The 16,962-nt window shown below is 34.2% G+C and overlaps 2 long non-coding RNA genes across 2 annotated transcripts in view; one reads left to right on the top strand and one right to left on the bottom strand.

The window, feature by feature from the left end:
* LOC136817487 (uncharacterized) overlaps positions 1-4,283 on the top strand; it is a 59,587-nt gene extending 55,304 nt beyond the window's left edge. Inside the window, exon 3 of the long non-coding RNA XR_010848102.1 lies at positions 4,250-4,283. This is a non-coding gene — a long non-coding RNA (uncharacterized lncRNA). The remainder of the gene's footprint in view (positions 1-4,249) is intronic.
* LOC136817486 (uncharacterized) lies at positions 3,625-6,424 on the bottom strand. Its single transcript, XR_010848101.1, has 3 exons — positions 6,380-6,424; positions 4,794-5,029; positions 3,625-3,769 (listed from the first exon to the last, which is right to left on the bottom strand). It is a non-coding gene; the product is annotated as an uncharacterized lncRNA (long non-coding RNA).
* Between the last annotated feature and the right edge of the window lie 10,538 nt (positions 6,425-16,962).

The raw sequence follows: 16,962 nt of genomic DNA on the forward strand, positions 1-16,962 counted from the left end.
TTACTTAAAATGTTCTTATTTTTTGGAACCATTAGAGAGACTCCACATACTCAGCACCTATTTTTTGCCTAAGTACTCTCCTCCTCTGGACAGTATATTTCCAAATTTAACGACAAAAAATAACAAGTTATTGGATGGTGATTTTCTTCCATTAAAAGACATCAAAATGTCGATCGGATATTTCTAATATAGAAATTTCGAAACTGATATATTTTTTAAGGAACTTGGTATTTTTTAATTTCTCTTAAATTTCCGTGATATTTGTATAAAACTTTTGACATATCTATTTATTGAAAACAAAGCTCTAGAAATTACTAAAAAACCACTTAAAGACAGTCGGGTTTAACTGTATCATAATAAGACCACGGAGCATACTACACTTCTTAATATACTAAGGTATTTGACTCGTATTAGGTCGTAGTATACTAAGAGATCGTAGTATGCTAACAGACACAGGAAAATTTTTTGATTCCCTAGGCTATGGAAATGCATATTTCCAGATCTGGACATCTGGATTTTTCCCTAACCAATCCCTAGCTAGGAAAGATACAACAGCTTCCTAGTTATGGAAATGAAATTTCCCGATCTTATGACTACCTATGGATGTTAAATTTTCCTATTATTGAAAGTGCTTTTCTCGAGCGAACCCTAATAAAACCCCATAGGGTTACTCATATTCACGAATTAAATCCTGATTTATAGAAAGCTGGTAAAATAATTAAATGTATTCGATCCCACCAATTTGCATGAAATTGGCGAAATTTGCATGAAATTGGCGAATTTTCAAAAAGTTTTTGATTCCCTAGGCTATGGAAATGCATATTTCCAGATCTGGAAATCTGGATTTTTCCCTACCCAATCCCTAGCTAGGGAAGATGCAACAGCTCCCTAGTTATGGAAATGAAATTTCCCGATCTTATGACTACCTATGGATGTTAAATTTCCCTATTATCAAAAATGCTTTTCTCGAGCGAACCCTAATAAAACCCCATAGGGTTACTCATATTCACGAATTAAATCCTGATTTATAGAAAGTTGGTAAAATAATTAAATGTATTCGATCATTCTGTGAGCATTGGTTCGATAGCTCTCATTCGTTCTGACATGTACTTGCGCTACTTTGAGAATCCCGGCACTTTTGTCACAACAGTGGAGCTGCACTAGAGAGCCAACTTAATGACCTCAAACCCGTCTCACCGATCCACTGAGCCCTTGCGACGCAAGTCCATCGTGAACGAATGAGGCCGCCCTGGCGGGACGCCTCACCTTTAGCGTTGTGTTACACACTGATCGAATACACCAATATAATGGTTTGCTTTACATACGACTCGAACACTTTTGAGTGAAAAATCGCTTGTGGTTTTTTCTCACGCATGCGTAATACAAGGTAGGGAAATCAATTTTCCCTAACCTGAAAATAATTTTCCCGAACTTAGGCTCTAATTTGTGACAGTTTAAAATTTTTAATTGAATTGTCTTAATTGAGGGTTTGAAGAATACAAAAGGATACACTCAAATTAAGGAGTTCGGGAAATCGAATTTCCCAATCTGGGAAATTTTATTTCCCTTATTCGAGAAATCACATTTCCTGATCCAGAGAAAAAATAGAATAAAGCAAGCAAGGTCACAATTCGTGATATTTCCTTTCCCTAGCTTGTAGAAAGTAAGCATTTTAAAAACTCGCGATCTCTCTTTTCCCGACTCATCCATAATCAGTTTAGAAAAACTTGGGATTTTTAATTTCCTGATGCAATTCTGAATGGGCAACTAGAAAGTTAAAAATATTAGTTTACCATATGTGGAAATCCGTTTTCACTAACACACTTCCAGCATGGCAAAATAGGTTTCCCTAGTTTCCTTATTTTCCCGAACTTAAAATTCTAGACTAATGTGATCGAATAAAAAACCAAATCTGAAAATGAACAATCCCTAGGCTAGGGAATCAATATTATTTTCCTGTGTGACCGATGTATGCTACTTAGTATGCTAAAAGCGCGACGATTTTCTTAGCGACGATGAATTTGTGGGAGTTAATTAAAAAGTCTTTTATTTAGAATTACCTCTAATCAATGGTATAAGTCCTTTTCGCAAAATATTTTACTGCAGTCTAAAATATTGGGATAGAAAGATTTTAATCAGCGGGTAGGCCAAGAACAGAGAATAGTTTGTTCCGGTAGACCCGTTCTTTACGCTGTGATCCCTACACAATGGTCCCATTCCAGCGTCTTTTAATGAGTAGCGCCTAATTAATTGGTCATTAAGAAACAAGGCAACGGTAAATTTCTGGATTTGTGACTACTTTTATCCTTAAACCTTTAAGTGCCACGGTCATTTTTTCTAAGTTAAAAATAAAAAGCTAGTTCAAACTTTAAGGCTTATATCTCCGGATCTAGAAGGAGTTAGAAATTGTTCATAGATTGTTGGATAGCTTAGAGACTCCTCACAGGCTGCGCGGACCTGCCTGGATGATAGAAAAGTGTCCAGCAGTAAAACTCCAAACTAATTCGCTGGAATACAGAATGAAGTAAAGCAGGGCCAGATTTGGAGGTTCTTGGATCACTCGTTGACCAAAAATGGTCAAAAAACGGTCAAAATCTTAAAGAAGTGGATTTTTGTCAAATTTTTGCATTTTTTTGACTTTTTGGCTTAAAATTTCGCTAGACACACTCACTTTTGATTTGTTTGTGCTTGACCATGAAGCACAATCCAATTCCGATGAATTAGACCAAAAATGATGATTTCTAACTCAAACTGGGCATTACAGCATTACAGCATTACAGCCCATGTCTGATATATACGACATTGGCATTTAAGGGTTAAAAAAGGTGAATTAAAATTTTGAAAATGTTATTGTTTGGTGTTTTTCAGCCTTTTTGAGTGATTTTAAGCCAAAAAATGAGTATTTTAGAAAAAAATAATTTTTGTAATTTTTCTTTAAAAGAATTAGAATTTGTTGAGGGGCATTTTCCATTCTTGAGGATTCTCTGGAAAGTTTTGTGCGTGAATTGAATATTAAAAAGATGTAATAATGGTGTTATGTTTTAGTATACTAAGATTACGGCAAGGTCTTAAAATAAAACTGAAAGGTTCCCGACTTGGAATAACCAGCAGTTCCGACCAGCAAAATCGACATCGAGCTCGGCCGACATCGGCAGTTAAAGGGTTATTAAGAACATTTTTACGCTGAAAACTTAAATTGAAAAAAAAATTAAGAAACTTCCGAGGCTTTAAAGTTTTTGGATGTTCTTATAAAAAACGTGTACATAACCTGCAAATATTAACATCGGGCACCCAACCACGACTGTCTACTGTCCCATAAACTCCAATAGGGGAGAGAGGGATGAAGGTTAGGTTTAAATCCACGATTGTGAAACTACACTCAACTGAACCTCTCCTATTAGTTGAAGTCTCTCTTAATTCGAATCTTTCTCTATGTACTTCAATGAAAACGAGGGAGAACCAAATGTAAACCAACATTAAGTTTTATACCCTATAATGTTAGATGGGAACACGATTAGAAAATTTTAAAGAGAAGTCGAGCCGAATTGGTAGAACACTCTGAGTATTATTAATTTGTCAAATTTTGATTTAATTTTATTGTTGAAAACTTTTTTCAAGTTTGAAGATACATTATGACAAAAGAACAAGTGAATAAAATCTTTAAAATACGAAATAGCTTGTGTTCGCGTAAATTGATAGAGTTGTTGATACTTCTCAGAATTCGTGGGTCAGGCGTTCGATTGCAGAAGTTCCCTGTACAACAACCAATCTAAAGAAATTGAATAAAACATGACTAGTACATTTTTACAAGAACAAACTATATAAGAACATAAGGCTTCGATGGCCAAAATGTTAAGAACAAGTTTCAAACATTCGTGGACTGAGTTTTTTCCTAAGAAATCGGGTGTTCTAGAGTCTGCAAATCCTTAAAATGTTCTGAATGTTTTTGTCATCAGAGCTTATATTCTTATATAGTTTGTTCTTATAAAAAACGTGTGGCATGCGTCGTAGAGGTTCTTCTCAGGGAATAACCTTAAGAAAAGAAACTTACTAAATAGATCAATTCGCCAATTTCATGCAAATTGGTGGGATTTATTTTGGTTCATTGAGGAAATTTTTAACTTTGGATAGAGTTAATTCTAAAAAATAATTATTTTGAGGGAAATCCGTAAAAATTTGTCTCTTTAATCCCAAAATATCTCTTCATTAACTTAATCTGCTAAGAATCTATCATTTTGTTTTGTTTTAGGGTACTTTACACGGCATACACTTCGGATATGATAAACATGTCAAATTGATATAAGAATGGTAATTTTGGTCGTCGTAAGTTATAATTTCGATTTTCTTTACTTCGTATTTATGAGCACATCACGAATCAGTGATGTGTACCTTTACCTCTAAGCATGGATTAGGCCTAGGCCTATCAATCGAGAATGTATACCATATGCCTTAGGAAAGTGATAATGTAATTAATAAGCTATTCCAGAAAGAATTTGCACCCCCTATGTTGAGGAGATCTTTTTTTTTAAAGTTGACCCCCTTCTGGATTTTTTTCCAATTTTTCAGGAGCCCTTTGGATATTTTTCTGCCATTTCTTTGGACCACCCTGGATTTTCGACCTCGTTATACTGACCACCCTGGATTTTCGACCTCGTTGTACTTGACCACCCTGCATTTTCAATTCGATTTGACTGACCACCCTGGATTTTATCATTCAACAAACCCTGGATGTCATACCTTCTCAACATAGGGGGTACAGACTATTTCTGGAATAGCCCAATCACAGGTCTTACCTGACAATTATGGCCCGGCTGCACATTGCACATATTTTCACAACCATATTTACTCAAAGCACACCTCTTGGTAACTTCACTTATCGTTTCTCGGATGCCATTTTGTTTTCTGATTGTGTATGATGTTGTCATGGTAATACAGATATCCATTGGGTAAATACACGTCATGTTTTGAATATGTCTATCGCAATTCCTTATGCTGGTCGAGGTGCATTTTTGACAAATCAAACCCAACACTACAAAGCAAGAAAATCATAGTATAGAAATTTTAAGAACAGCCAAGTTTGATAATTTCCTATTGTATTACTCACCAGATTCTACTAAGGTGCTTTTGAAGGAGGAGGAGAACGTCATTTTTTGGTTTCCTTTGAGGTAGAGGAACTGGACTAAGAGAAAAAAGCGCTGTCTTTTCGCCAATCAACGACCAAAATAGACTAGCAGCATTTAGCGAGTTTGTCATTTTGAAAAAGAAAATGTTTAAAATCCAAGTAACTAAAAAGCTACTTGAAGTTGAAGAATATAATTAAGAATGAGAAACAAACATCAATAACAGATTTAGAATCCCTTATTTTCAAATAAAAACATTGCTTCATTCTTTTTTTACCTGGAAAAAACAACGAAAATCTGGCGGACTGTTTTACATTCCGCCCAAGCAAAAGCATATTACCATATACTACTGGGCCACTTAATAGCGCCATCCAATCTATAATAAAGCTTTTTAGTGGACCCCGGGCTACGACCAAAATAAAACTTTTCACTGTCTCTTCAAAACGTAGAAAACAGGGCTGCTGGAAATGAAAATATTATTGAAATTAGATTGAATACTTGCTTAAAGGTTTTGTTTTTAAATAAGAGTGATATCGTTTTCTGATTCATCAACTTTAATTTACAAGCTTTTCACATTAGATTGACACTGTTGTGGAACAAAGTTGCTCAGAAAGAGGAAAAGAAAAACATTTTTTTTGCTTATATCAGCATAATATAACAATAGGCAGACACTGTCCTGATATGAAATATGTGTACACTTACAGTCTGTGCCACTAACTCAATCGGGAAGATTCTTCCGAAATGGGAAGAACCTTCCCGAACGGGAAGAACTAACTCTATTTTTTTCTGCCCGTTTTGGAAGATTCTTCCTCTTTGGGAAGTTGAAAATTGACTGAATCTCGGCGAAGCAGTACGATGACCGGCGAAAGTTTAAACTTTTTGGAGGTGAAGAAGCATCAAGTTTTAAGGTTTTTCACCGAAAGAAAAGTAGACTTTACCGTAGAAATCTTGTTAAATTGTGAAAAAACTGCGTAAACTTCCCAAACGGGAAGTTCCAACCCGATCGAGTTTTCCTTAGTTTCTCGCTTCTTCCCGATCTGGAAGTCCGTTAACCCGTTTGGGTGTTAGGTTAATTTCCCGTTCGGGAGGATTCTTCCAATTTCGGAAGAATCTTCCAATTTTGGAAGAATCTTCCCGATCGAGTTAGTGGCACAGACTGACTTATGTAAAAATAAAACCTTTAAAGACAACCCTGTTTCTAAGTTTTGAAAAAATAAAATTGCTCTTAAAACTCAAGAAATCAGTAAAAAAACTTATACCTGTGTCCACCAATAGACAAAGGAATGATATGGATTCTAATTTCACCATGCTTTAAAAAAGTCTAAAAAATACTTTCTTGGTTTTGTTTGATTTCGTTTCTTTCTCTGGACCTTACCAGAACTAAAATGTCAAATTTGGAATTTTAATCCCAAAATTCGGGTAGATTTTGCCGCCCAATAGTATACCCTTCTATATTTCAGAAAATTATATCTATATGTTACTCAAAATAATTTTATACAACACAGTATCAAAGTTTGAGTCATTTTTTTCAATTTTATTTTATTTCAAAATCTAGAAGCTTCTTTAGACGCTTTAGTACGGAAGCCGAGAAGGGACATCCAAACTTTCTTTTTTGTCGACTTTTTTTCTTTTTTTGCCGACTTTTTTTCTTTTTTGTCGACTTTTTTTCTTTTTTTGCTGACTTTTTTTCTTTTTTTTGGTAACTTTTTTTCTTTTTTTGCTAACTTTTTTTCTTTTTTTGATTTTAAAACTTTTTTTTTCTTTTTTGCCGACTTTTTTTCTTTTTTGTCGACTTTTTTTCTTTTTTGGTCGACTTTTTTTCTTTTTTTGCTGACTTTTTTTCTTTTTTGGTCGACTTTTTTTCTTTTTTGGTCGACTTTTTTTCTTTTTTTGGTGACTTTTTTTCTTTTTTGGTCGACTTTTTTTCTTTTTTTGCTGACTTTTTTTCTTTTTTTGCTGACTTTTTTTCTTTTTTGGTCGACTTTTTTTCTTTTTTTGGTGACTTTTTTTCTTTTTTGGTCGACTATATCAATAATATTTTTCTCGCTTTTACACGTGCATTCGCTACTCAAATATGGTGTTCTGTACTCATTGTGGTCACTTAATTGACAATGATGGTTTTTTTTGCTCAATATGTGGTGCTAGAAGACCTTCTAGGACAAAAGACAACGTCTTTGAAATGACTGATGAGAAAGAAATCATTGAACATTATTTTTACAAATATTATAAGTATGACGATATCGTTAAGCTTATGGAGATACACCATCAGATCACGATGAGCAATAGAACTCTTAAAAGGAAGTTAAAATCGTACGGATTGCAAAAACGACGCAACAATGTGACGGATGAAGTATTAAGACTATTAATTGAACGAGAGATTCAAGGACCTGGATCCCTCAGGGGCTATCGTAGTTTATGGCATCATTTGAAAATGGCATACGAAATCAACATTAAAAGAGACGATGTTATGCGGCTGCTAAAGGAAATCGACCCTGAAGGAAACGATGAGCGAAGAAGGAATCGTCTTAATAGGCGGGTTTACGTGTCCTCTGGTCCAAATCAATGTTGGCACATTGATGGCTACGACAAATTAAAGCCTTATGGACTGCCAGTACATGGCTGCATCGATGGATTCTCCCGTAGAATTATATGGCTCAAGGTGACAAGAACGAATAATAATCCCATAATACCAGCTTCATTTTATGTCAAATCAGTGCAAGAACTTGGATTTTGTCCTAAGAAGCTACGCACCGACTTAGGGACAGAAAATGGCATTATGGCAGATATGCATTGCTATCTTGTTAAGGATGCGAATGCTCATAATTATGGAACGTCGGTGGCAAATCAAAGAATCGAAAACTGGTGGTCAAGCTTGAAGAGAAGTTATACTGCTTGGGTGATTCAATTTTTCAAAGACCTTATTGAAGAAAATATCCTTGTCCTTGGTCACCATGTCCATATGGAATGCGTGTGGTTTGTATTTTCAGATTTTTTACAAAACCGTCTTGATGAAGTGCGATATGAATGGAACACTCACTACATCCGTAAGTCAAGGAACGATAGTATCGCGGGAATTCCGGACATAAATTATTTTTCGCCACCTGAAGGATACGAAAATGAACAGATCGAAATACAAAACGACGATATCGAACAATTACTTAATGAAAGGAACATTTTAGATGAGGCAGGAGCTTTGGAAATTCAGGAAGAGGGTGCAAATTTGAGTGAATATTTTAGATACGTGGTCGATTCAGAATCTTTGCCGTATCCTCCAAAGAATTGGCAACAAGCAAAAATGGTTTTCAGAACAATTATAGAAAAATGTTTTGATCAATAGGTACTTAGGCAAAAAAGATATGGGAGTGTGCTGCTAGCCGGGGTGTCTTTTTTCACCTTGAGTCTCATTAATTTTAGATTTTAAATTTAAAAGTCACATCATTCAGGGTCTCAAACAACTAACTAAGCTCGAGTCTCTTTTGAAGAAAAAATAGAAAATTTTGACAATTCAGTCCCATTACTTAAGCATCTTTTTCCATATAAATTTTGAGTCCCACATACAGTGAGAAGAGTCGTCCACTTTTCGAATATCAGCGCGGGCACATTCTTGTCTGTCGGTATAATGACAGTATATCTCTCCCCCTAGATTCTAGGTTCTAGGGACTTTAGCTTAAGCAACTAGGACGGCAACTTGAGAAAGAACGTGAAGAAGATCTTAAAATCTAAAGACAAATTTTATACGATCGAGGTTTAGTATCACATGGATAAAGGTAAAAATATGCCAAGTTTTCGTGAAAAATAGATTTATAGCTTCCTTGTGATATAAATCAATCGTTATTAATGTATTCTTTTATTGACGTCTTCTTTTCAAGGGAACGTTAAAACATGCACTTTGAAGTCGTCTTGTGATTTTGAAACGTCAAGTCGCCATCCTAGTTGCTTAATAAGGTCCCTTCAATCACGAGCATATAATGTTTTTGAATAATATAAAATGTATATATCTAATTTAAACTGTTTTATGAAGCTAAAATAATAATTAGTTATATAGAAAACAAGCTAGATGCTGAATGGACCTACCTGATAATGAAAAAAATCAGTCAGAAAATAAAGCGTTTATAGCGTTTTTGTGTGAAAAACATGGAAATATTAAGGAAAAAATCCGCAATGAAAATCTGCAAAAAACAGCGATTTCCGGCATTTTCAACCGGAAAAATGTTTTTCTCAAAAATCGAACTTGGCCATGTTTTGAGCATTGCGAATACGCATCTTTCTGCAAAAAATCAGAAAAAACTAAAGGATGAAAATTTGATTTTTCCGGCATATAATCGGGCTCCGTCACATTTTAGGTATTGTCATTTTACATTAGTGTGCAAAATTTCATAAAAAATATAAAGTACATACAGCTCATCGAGAAATTCAAGAAATACTGTCTTTCCGGCGAAAATAGATTGTTCCGGCGATTTAAAAAAAAAACCCGGCATATTTTTTTTTGAAATCGTGCTCCGTCACTTTTTAGGAATCATCATTTTGCATCATTGTGCAAAAAACAGAAAAAAGTAATGAGCCAATCCCGAGAAAAGCTGGTAACAGACGAACAAACGAACGAACATGGGTTAATTTAAAGGACCTCCACGGTCGGGTACCCGGAGGTAGGTCCAAAAATTAGTATTGACTTAAATATTAAGTTTAGATATGAATTTTTCACTAATTAACCCATTTTTCCAAATTCTAATCACTCAAAAAGTCAGTCGAGTCAAAATTTGTCGAGTATATGTTGTTTTTTTATAAGCAAGTGTATGCCCCTTGGTCAGGCTCGTGTATGCTTATTATATGCTTAAGAATTATGCTTATGATTCACCCCGAGCCAAGTTTTTTAATGATTTTGGGAGCAGTGGAATGTAGCTAGCCGTGGAATGTCTTTTTTTTACTTGACCTCTACCAAACCAGATAAAAATGAAACAAAAACAGATAAAAATGACCACTTGAAAAATATTTTAGGCTGACATATATGCTACGCTTAGGAATTCTGCAAATCTTCATATGCTTATAAGCGTTATGCGTATAAAAAAAAACATGTATTTTAATTTCAAAATCTTTCATATCGGGATACATTTTCAAAAGATGGTGAAAGGTGAATTTAGGAAAGATTAGGGAAATTTAGGGAATAAATTAATGCGAGAATAGATTAACACTGAATTTATTATTGCGATCAACCCCCAAAATTTATATGCTTTGAGGAATAAATTAATGCGAATAGGCTAATTTTAGGAATTTTACGGAATTAATTAATGCGAATTACCCAGGGGGAGTAATTAGGCAAATGGAGGGTACGGTATGTGCCGCCCTTAAGGGTACCTTTTTTGGATTTCCAAAGTCCCGATAGATGTAGTGACAAACGTGGTCAAGAAAAGGGTCACTAGTGTCAGGTTTCAGCAAAGCAATTTTGAGAATTCTTTTTCATTTCACTTGGAAATTCTTTGAGAATGTTGAATGTGTGAATTTAGAGAGGACAAGCAAGAGAAATGTGGATCTTCTTTCTAAATTGGAAGATTTTTTGTTTCAAAGTCGTGTGAAGTAAAGTAAGTAAAATAAAAAAATGAGTATAATCATAGTCTCCCTCTTATTACCCTGGAGTTTAAAAACAATTTTTCATCCAAATATTTGAATTTCTGGGAATTTTTCAAATTCGAGGATTAGGATAAAAAAAGGGGGAGGGCAATTTTATTTTTACCATGAAAACAAAAATAATGAAATAACAGGCAAAATAATGTGAAATGAAGTAAATATGACAGGTCGTAAATATCAAAAGATAGAAGTCTATAATCAAATATAAGTAGAACAAAGTAGTAAATATCAAAAGAAAGAAGTTTTTAATCAAATATATATAAACCTAAAAGCTTGAATTTTTCAAAAGAATTTAAAATCATTCAAAAGATAATCTGTAGAGGAAAAAAAACATTCGATAGAAAAAACCAACATGCGGACAAAGGTTTATTCGTGGAATTCCTCAAGGTAGCTAAAATTTAAACTCGTGGTAAAATTGCTCTATATCTATTACCATTTCTGAGGAGTGATTCTTTGATCTTAGAGTATCATCATTGTTCAAAAAAGCGATGTTTTCAAAAATTTATTTAGTCAAAAGATATCAAACAAAATTTATTGCTAGTTTATTGTAAAAATTGTTTTTGTTGTTTAAGAGTTATTCAGCAATCAACTTTATTCGATATATTTTGACTGAGTTCACGTTGACTGAACAAAATAATGATCTAATTCAAATTCTATCACTAGTTACATCCTATTGTTTTCCACACTGCAGATAATTTGGAGAAATACTTTAGCATAGTAATTTCACCAACAAGCTTGTCGAAAATAAAATAGAAATCTTAAAAATATAAACTGAGAACAAAATCTCAAGTAAGGAAGCTTTAAAAAGCTATCAATAGACATAAAAAAGGTAAAATAATATGCTTAAAAAAAACTAAAAAATCAAAAAGTGTATCATCATCATAAACATACTCAAAGGACCAACTTACTAAATAAAAAGCAAAATCTTAAAAATACCTATAAGCTTTGTTTGTACAAAAAATTTTACATAATAGAAATATACTCAAACAATATTTTAAGTAATGAACAAAAGAATACGAACATTCTCTCAAGGGAGTTCTGTAATTGTGGTCCAAAGTAGTGTAAAAGTTCTGACTAAAGTCTCAGAAATTAATAATTACTTAACGATACTTTTCTGGCTTGCATTTTTGAGTAACTTTGAAAAATTCTAAAGAAATGCTTAGGAAGAAAAAAGTTTAAAAATAGTAGTAATAGATCATGGTTTCTGTCAAGGTCTTTATACAAAACAAGAAAGTCGAAACAAAAAAACTAACTTCAAAGAAAAAATCCCCTAACAAAATGTACATATATAAACTAAGCTTTTCCAAATCCAGGGGATTCAACAATGTCAGTGCAGAAATTTTTGATAAATTCTGCAGATGAAGAAGAATATCTTTCTGTCAGAGGAAATTTTAATATGAAAAGGCATGTGCCACTTTCTGCTCTTGTTCCATGAGATTCTTCATCAGTTTTGGGAAACTCAATAGTACCTTGACTTTTCATGCTTTCTAAAACAAAATACGACCCAGTGCAGAAGCGTGTTAACTCTTTGAGGTTCACTGTGACTTCTCGTTTTTCTTCTTTGCCAGGAATCAAGGATTCCAATGAAAATGTATAATCTTTAGTATCCAAAGAAGCTAAAAAACTAGTAAAGTTGTAGAAAATATCCATTTCTTGAATTTTTGTTGCTTCGGTGTATTTGAGGTTTGTAAACACCTCAAGAAGCTTGTTAGATTTTTGCTTTGACGGGAGTAAAAATTCTTCCAAAATGTCATCAAAATGGTCAGAAAGTACAGATTTCATACCAAATATGTCATCAATCCCATTGCTCACTTGTTTAATTTCTTCAGTGCAATTGGATATGCAGTAATGATACAGTATGTCTTTGACAAAATCTTCTCTTTCCTCAAAGTCAATTTTATGTTTAACAACACCTGATGTAAACCTTTCACTAAAACTTTCAATGTTTTTTCCAAAATCTTCTGCGGTTGATGAATTAATTTCATTTAATTTCAACATGATATCTAAGTCAGGGATATCATTGATGGCCAAATTGGATTCTTCTTCTACATCAAAGATTTTACATACCACTTCTCTTAATAAACATCTTGGACCAGCACTATCAGAAAGCAGTGCCATTGCAATTAAGTTCCCATAAATATAAAACTCCTTATTTCTGATTTGATCAAAGGAATGTAAGAATGAGAATTTTCCAGACTGTCCGGTTACCAAAATATGTTTTTGGGCGTCTTCAAAGAAAAGCGAAAAAAATTCACGTAAAATTCCATCTCCTTCAGACACTTCATCCCCAATGAATTTAACGGTGAAAGGACGAATTTCGTCAGCCCAGTGCATCTTTAATTTTTCCATTGTATCAATGTATATACATCTCCGTCTGACTAACAATTCAATTTTAGGTAGCTCTTTAAAAATAACCTTAAGTTGAGTCATCTTATCTTTAAGAGTTTCAGGATCAGCAAATTGAGATGGAGGATCAACAGGTGGTCTTGTTGAGGAAGGAGGCGGTGGTGGAGGGGTGGCTGAGGGTTGTGGTGGTGGTGGTGTCGGTGGAAGTGGAAGTGTGGCTGAGGACGGTGGTGGTGTGTAAGAGCGTGGTGGTGGAGGTGGAGGTGCGTGAGAAGAACATTGTGGTGGGAGTACTAAATTGGGATCAACAGCTTGGAAGAGATCATCGTCATCATCAAAATGATTATCATGTTTACCACAATCATCATTATCAATTTCGTCAATTGCTATGACTGGTTTTTGCTTTGTTTTAGTTGGTAATGATGAGCTTTCTATTTCATCGAAATCACACTTTTGGCACAAAAAGAAGCATATTTTAGCATAACTTTTGCCAAAATCTTTTTTGTACTCATTCAATTTAAAAGTTTTATGGGTTCCTGGATTGAAAACAACCTCACTCAAATCCTGATAAAGCAAAACATAGTCATCACTGGCACAGAAGTTTTGATTAAATCTTGCATATTTTTCGATTGCTGCATCTAACAAATCATGTCTATCAATGGTTTCCAAAACTCTGAGGCTCATACGCCCTTGTCGTTTCTTCAAAATAGAAGATTTTTCATCAATACTAGCAATACCAATATTAATTTCAACATTCTTTGCTGCTGCTTTACTAGCTGTTGTTGTTGTTGAGGAGGATGAAGTGGCTTTTTTGGTATTACCATGTTTGTTTGATTGATTGAGTTTCCGTTTTCTTGCATCTGCAAATTCACTTAAGTTCATTGTTCTCTGTTTTTCTGTTTTTGTACGTGGAGAACCACATTTTTTGCAATAAATATCTTCTTTTAGAAACTTGAAGGTACAACCAGCACATCGATCCTCCGCCATGTTTGTTTCTGTTTTGCCGTGTAAATTTACAGACTCATAAAACACAGCAAAAAAAAGGAAAAAACAAAGGAAAAAAGTTGGCAAAAAAAGAAAAAAAGTTTTCAAATCAAAAAAAGAAAAAAAGTCGGCAAAAAAAGAAAAAAAGTTGGCAAAAAAAGAAAAAAAGTTTTCAAATCAAAAAAAGAAAAAAAGTCAGCAAAAAAAGAAAAAAAGTCAGCAAAAAAAAGAAAAAAAGTCGGCAAAAAAAGAAAAAAAAGTCGACAAAAAAAGAAAGTTTGGATGTCCCCTCTCGGCTTCCGTACTTTAGTACTGTGAGGCTATTTTTTTCATATTGTTTATAAAAAGTCAACCGCAAGATTTAATGAAAAATCATGAATATTTTTGTTCGTTGTACCTTTAATTTTAATATGATTATAATATAAGATGATTTTTCGAAAGGCTTTAGATATTTCTTCCATTTGAAAAAAAGCAACAATTTGAATAATTTATCGCTACACTTTTCAGTGCGTTGTTACCTATGAGTTTAAAGCCCCGAAAGGGCTAAAGAGGAATTTTAACTCTTCTCAAGCAAGAAAAAAGTGTAGCTTAAGGATTTGCGCCGCATTTAGAATGATGGATTGGATTTAGCCCTTTCTTTGTTTTAAGAGGTATATTTTCAAAATCTGGCGATAAGTTTTACTTTCAATCTGGCATTTTATGAAGACAAGGCGAGTTTTGGATGGCACATTAAGTAGCTTCATTTCCCATCCAAGATTTTCAAATCTAGCCGCTCTGGGACTTTGAAATAAATAGTTGCTACCACGGTCGAATTTATTGTCATCTATTAACCCTTAGGAAAACTAAGTTTACGAGGGCTGAGCCAAAAAAAAAGAAAGTTTCGAATGATGTTTTGACATTTTTGGGGCCCTCTGAGTGATTTATTCACTCCAAAATTTAAGTCGATTTTCAACAAATTTTTCTTCCTGTCTGAAAACTATTTTTGAAGGGTCTTCGAAACAACTAAATTAGCTTCTTTACCTCAGAACTAGGGAAAAAGCCAGTATAAGGTAGTTAGCCACATTGAGTTTCAAGCCTAAAGGGCTAGAGGCGAAACTTTAACCCTTTCTCAGGCAAGAGATATTGAAGCCACTTATTTCCCCTCCAAAACGCGCATAGAACGTGCCGTAATCATGACGACGGATCGTATCTAGCGGTCCATATGTTTTGGAAGACTACATTTAAAAAAATCTAGCGATAGATTTTAGTTTCAGTCCGGCTTTTGTGTAAAAACTACGCACAGGCGTTCTGGATGGGAAATAGTTGGTTTTATTTCCCCTCTAGGAGTCTGGCCTCTAGCTCTTCGGGCTTGGAACTCAATCGTTAGCCAGTACATTATGCTCGATAGCCCGAAATCGGACTTGATTATTCTGATAATATCAATTAAAGGTGGGCGAGACAAGATCCCTAATAAAAATTCTCAACAAATCACCATTTCTTTTCAACCTGAGCCCGATCAATCTTCTATTTCTTTTATCTGTTGATGAAGAATAAAACTCGTTTTATCTTAATCCAAAATTGAATTTCTTTTGTAAGATTTCTTCCCGATGGTTGACCGTAAATCCTAAGGCTCTTATTGCTTAGATGAAGACAAAATAAAAAGAAAACTTAAATAACTTTCAAATTTCTGGAATATTTTTCAAAAGAGCGTTCGATAATCGGTTTCTAATTAGCGGTTAAGAGTATATGCCTAACCCTCCACCTTGATTAACCTATATTTTAAGGAAAATACAATAGGGCCATTACAGGAAATTGTCAACCACGATTGGAACCACCTCTATGGGTGCTATCAAATGGTGCATGTGGGTGACGGCGCTCCTAGGTCCCAATTGGCGGTATCTAGTCAAAAATGAGCGTGACGTAATATACCCCTTATTCTGGAATGGTCGATTAGAGTATTTTTATTAGAGTTTTGGAATTCTTTTTGTGGATTTCTTTCATGACGTTTTTGAAAAATCTGCAAAACCTACATGGGGTTCTTTTTGTTGATATTTAGTCGATTCGAAGGTTTTATACCAACGTACAATCAACTCTTTGCTATTGATGACATAAAAGTATAAGAAAGCCGATATATCCCCCCGCGGGAGCGGGGGGCACTCAATTCTAAAACGACCGTACGTGAAGCCTAAAATTAGGCCTTTGAAATAGGACTGTTACAGTGCAAAGAGAATTTAGCCAAATTTGAGTGAATTTTGGCGAAGGATCGACCCTTACAGTCCATTTTCTTGAAAAATTTTGACCATTTCAAAGAAAAATATGGTCAGATTTTCCAAGTTTTTCACCCTTAGAGTGCAGTTTTTCTCATCTTTGATCAGTTCGACCATTACAGTGCACTTTTGGAAGCTTTGAAAAAGGACCTTTTAGGTACCCTGAGTATCAGAGGTTAAGTTTTCAAAGAATATATTAACCTCTGAAGACCAATAATGGAAATTTTATCGCGCATGTGTCAATCTAATCACTGTAAAAGAATCAAAGATGAAGAGCAAATATTACCTTATTAATGTCTAGCAGACTGTATCAGTATGCAGTTTACTATTTACGAATTCCTCCAAGTGTAATCGAAGTGAGTTTTTTTCGAAAGAAATCTTTTACATGATCCCCAAATGTATAACAGTAATTACTAAACTATTAATTATGGAAATGTCACTTTTAAATGAATCGAAATAATAGACAGACTTTATGTTATGATTCTCTATCACTGACTCTTTTTAAAAAGCATCGATGATAATTTTTTAGTTGTGTTTTCATCAACGACGGGAATAAAAATATCAACTTTGAGCTTCATCCAAGATCTTGGATGGTCATCATGGTTACTTTTGTCTTCGTTGATTGCGCGATGAATAGAATCTCG

Source organism: Clytia hemisphaerica, unplaced genomic scaffold (genome assembly GCF_902728285.1).
Source record: "Clytia hemisphaerica strain Z4C2 unplaced genomic scaffold, Clytia hemisphaerica genome assembly, whole genome shotgun sequence".
NCBI classification, from domain to species: domain Eukaryota; kingdom Metazoa; phylum Cnidaria; class Hydrozoa; order Leptothecata; family Clytiidae; genus Clytia; species Clytia hemisphaerica.